Consider the following 4,780-nt stretch of genomic DNA (forward strand, 5'->3'; position numbering starts at 1 on the left):
ATGCTTATTAGCCCTTGTCAGTATATACTTCTGCAATGTGTCTCTGTGGCGCAATCAGTTAGTGTGTACGGCTATTAACCAAAAGGTTGGTGGTTCAATCCCACCCAGGGACGTAATTGACCTTGTTATCAGATTTTGGTGATCTTTAAGTAGACAAGTCAAAATTTCAAACCCCCTGTTATGGTGTAGGGTACCTGGCCTTCTCTGATGTAATCAGAGTTAGATTTGATTCAGTGATTTATAAAAACATCTAGGAAGCACAATTTAGCAGTGGGTTGTAGAGAAAAAGAAATATGCTGGCAGAAAAATCCAATTGAGTGATTAAACAGCTCTTCATTTTCTGGCTTTATTTTTATGCTAACAAATTTGTTCTCTGAAAAGTGTCCACAAAGCAAAGTCTCTGATTAACACCTTTGTAGGGATGGTTTTTCACCTATTACTAAATTAAACTTGCTTCATTGGAAAGGCAGCAAGATGCATCCTCATTTCAATGTCTACTGAAATAATACAAGTTGACACCAGGAAACATTAACGCCACTGCATCCTTGCTGCTTTCTCATGTGGAAGTCTGTTTAATGTGAAAACAAGGTGATATCTAATTAGCACACAGGTAAGGAATTAAGAAAATCTTTATTTAAGGGTGAAGATGTTTCTCACAAAATCGTTGCCCCAATGCATCATTGAAATTCAAGCTGGAAAGATGATTTTAATATATCACTTGTACATTTTGTATTGCTCTTCTGGTGACAATGTAGTTTGTTTTTGTCAATTACCATTTTAATAATAGGGTAAAGAAAATGAAGTGGATTTTTGAAAGAAAACAAAACTGTCAATATACTATTAAAACAAATTAAAATGGTAAAATTTATTGTACTTTAAGTAAAAATAAAAGAGCCAAAATATCAATCCCAGTTTTGGAATACTTTAATTAACAAACAAAAAAATGCATATAGCAGAGGATAGTTTCAATCTGCCTACCTCTGGGTTATGGGCCCAGCATGCTTCCATTGCTGTACTCTGCTGCACATGTAAGTGCAAGAGATCCTGAAGCACTCACTCATCATGGGAAAGTACCAATGTGTTTCTTCGTTGGTTGATAGAAGAAACATCTTACAAAAACTCTCCAGATTATTGACTTTATTAAGTTTTTCTAGGAAACGTTTTAGATGAATGCTTATTAGCCTTTGTCAGTATGTACTTTTGCAAAGTGTCTCTGTGGCGCAATCAGTTAGTGTGTATGGCTATTAACCAAAAGGTTGGTGGTTCAATCCCACCCAGGGACGTAATTGACCTTGTTATCAGATTTTGGTGATATTTAAGTAGACAAGTCAAAATTTCAAACCCCCTCTTATTGTGTAGGGTACCTGGCCTTCTCTGATGTAATCAGAGTTAGATTTGATTCAGTGATTTTATAAAAACATCTAGGAAGCACAATTTAGCAGTGGGTTGCAGAGAAAAAGAAATATGCTTGCAAAAAAATCAAATTGCTTGATTTAACAGCTCTTAATTTTCTTGCTTTATTTTTATGCTAACAAATTTGTTCTCTGAAAAGTGTCCACAAAGCCAAGTCTCTGATTAACACCTTTGTAGGGATGGTTTTTCACCTATTACTAAATTAAACTTGCTTCATTGGAAAGGCAGCAAGATGCATCCTCATTTCAATGTCTACTGAAATAATACAGGTTGACACCAGGAAACATTAACGCCACTGCATCCTTGCTGCTTTCTCATGTGGAAGTCTGTTTAATGTGAAAACAAGGTGATATCTAATTAGCACACAGGTAAGGAATTACGAAAATCTTTATTTAAGGGTGAAGATGTTTCTCACAAAATTGTTGCCCCAATGCATCATTGAAATTCAAGCTGGAAAGATGATTTTAATATATCACTTGTACATTTTGTATTGCTCTTCTGGTGACAATGTAGTTTTTTTTGTCAATTACCATTTTAATAACAGGGTAAAGAAAATTAAGTGGATTTTTGAAAGAAAACTATACTGTCAATATACTATTAAAACAAATTAAAATGGTAAAAGTTATTGTACTTTAAGTAAAAATAAAAGAGCAAAAATATCAATCCCAGTTTTGATTACTTAAATTAACAAAAAAAATGCATATAGCAAAGGATAGTTTCAATCTGCCTACCTCTGGGTTATGGGTCCAGCATGCTTCCATTGCAGTACTCTGCTGCACATGTAAGTGCAAGAGATCCTGAAGCACTCACTCATCATGGGAAAGTACCAATGTGTTTATTCGTTAGTTGATGGAAGAAACATCTTACAAAAACTCTCCAGATTATTGACTTTTTTAATGTTTTTCTAGGAAACGTTCTAGATGTATGCTTATTAGCCTTTGTCAGTAGGCACTTTTTGCAAAGTGTCTCTGTGGCGCAATCGGTTAGTGTGTTCGGCTATTAACCGAAAGGTTGGTGGTTCAATCCCACCCAGGGACCTAATTAAACTTCTGATCAGATTTTGGTGATATTTAAGTAGACAAGTCAAAATTTCAAACCCCCTCTTATGGTGTAGGGTACATGGCCTTCTCTGATGTAATCAGAGTTAGATTTGATTCAGTGATTTTATAAAAAACAGCTAGGAAGCACAATTTAGCAGTGGGTTGCAGAGAAAAAAAATATGCTGGCAAAAAAAATCCAACTGAGTGATTAAACAGCTCTTCATTTTCTGGCTTTATTTTTATGCTAACAAATTTGTTCTCTGAAAAGTGTCCACAAAGCCAAGTCTCTGATTAACACCGTTGTAGGGATGGTTTTTCACCTATTACTAAATTAAACTTGCTTCATTGGAAAGGCAGCAAGATGCATCCTCATTTCAATGTCTACTGAAATAATACAGGTTGACACCAGGAAACATTAACGCCACTGCATCCTTGCTGCTTTCTCATGTGGAAGTCTGTTTAATGTGAAAACAAGGTGATATCTAATTATCACACAGGTAAGGAATTAAGAAAATCTTTATTTAAGGGTGAAGATGTTTCTCACAAAATCGTTGCCCCAATGCATCATTGAAATTCAAGCTGGAAAGATGATTTTAATATATCACTTGTACATTTTGTATTGCTCTTCTGGTGACAATGTAGTTTGTTTTTGTCAATTACCATTTTAATAATAGGGTAAAGAAAATGAAGTGGATTTTTGAAAGAAAACAATACTGTCAATATACTATTAAAACAAATTAAAATGGTAAAAGTTATTGTACTTTTAGTAAAAATAAAAGAGACAAAATATCAATCCCAGTTTTGGATTACTTTAATTAACAAAAAAAAATGCATATAGCAGAGGATAGTTTCAATCTACCTATCTCTGGGTTATGGGTCCAGCATGCTTCCATTGCAGTACTCTGCTGCACATGTAAGTGCAAGAGATCCTGAAGCACTCACTCATCATGGGAAAGTACCAATGTGTTTCTTCATTGGTTGATGGAAGAAACATCTTACAAAAACTCTCCAGATTATTGACTTTTTAAAGTTTTTCTAGGAAACGTTCTTGATGAATGCTTATTAGCCTTTGTCAGTATGTACTTTTTGCAAAGTGTCTCTGTGGTGCAATTGGTTAGTGTGTAAGGCTATTAACCAAAAGGTTGGTGGTTCAATCCCACCCAGGAATGTAATTGACCTTGTGATCAGATTTTGGTGATATTTAAGTAGACAAGTCAAAATTTCAAACCCCCTCTTATTGTGTAGGGTACCTGGCCTTCTCTGATGTAATCAGAGTTAGATTTGATTCAGTGATTTTATAAAAAACAGCTAGGAAGCACAATTTAGCAGTGGGTTGCAGAGAAAAAAAATATGCTGGCAAAAAAAATCCAATTGAGTGATTAAACAGCTCTTCATTTTCTGGCTTTATTTTTATGCTAACAAATTTGTTCTCTGAAAAGTGTCCACAAAGCCAAGTCTCTGATTAACACCTTTGTAGGGATGGTTTTTCACCTATTACTAAATTTAACTTGCTTCATTGGAAAGGCAGCAAGATGCATCCTCATTTCAATGTCTACTGAAATAATACAAGTTGACACCAGGAAACATTAACGCCACTGCATCCTTGCTGCTTTCTCATGTGGAAGTCTGTTTAATGCGAAAACAAGGTGATATCTAATTAGCACACAGGTAAGGAATTAAGAAAATCTTTATTTAAGGGTGAAGATGTTTCTCACAAAATCGTTGCCCCAATGCATCATTGAAATTCAAGCTGGAAAGATGATTTTAATATATCACTTGTACATTTTGTATTGCTCTTCTGGTGACAATGTAGTTTGTTTTTGTCAATTACCATTTTAATAATAGGGTAAAGAAAATTAAGTGGATTTTTGAAAGAAAACAATACTGTCAATATACTATTAAAACAAATTAAAATGGTAAAAGTTATTGTACTTTAAGTAAAAATAAAAGAGCCAAAATATCAATCCCAGTTTTGGATTACTTTAATTAAAAAAAAAAAGCATACAGCAGAGGATAGTTTCAATCTGCCTACCTCTGGGTTATGAACCCAGCATGCTTCCATTGCTGTACTTTGCTGCACATGTAAGTGCAAGAGATCCTGAAGCACTCACTCATCATGGGAAAGTACCAATGTGTTTCTTCGTTGGTTGATGGAAGAAACATCTTACAAAAACTCTCCAGATTATTGACTTTTTAAAGTTTTTCTAGGAAACGTTTTAGATGAATGCTTATTAGCCTTTGTCAGTATGCACTTTCGCAAAGTGTCTCTGTGGCGCAATCAGTTAGTGTGTACGGCTATTAACTAAAAGGTTGGTGGTTCAATCCCA

The 4,780-nt window shown here is 34.7% G+C and overlaps 1 non-coding gene across 1 annotated transcript; it reads left to right on the forward strand.

The window, feature by feature from the left end:
- Positions 1 to 2,377: 2,377 nt before the first annotated feature.
- On the forward strand, positions 2,378 to 2,451 carry TRNAN-AUU (transfer RNA asparagine (anticodon AUU)). Its single transcript has one exon. It is a non-coding gene; the product is annotated as a tRNA-Asn (tRNA).
- Positions 2,452 to 4,780: the final 2,329 nt, after the last annotated feature.

This window comes from Pseudophryne corroboree, unplaced genomic scaffold (genome assembly GCF_028390025.1).
Source record: "Pseudophryne corroboree isolate aPseCor3 unplaced genomic scaffold, aPseCor3.hap2 scaffold_755, whole genome shotgun sequence".
NCBI classification, from domain to species: Eukaryota; Metazoa; Chordata; class Amphibia; order Anura; family Myobatrachidae; genus Pseudophryne; species Pseudophryne corroboree.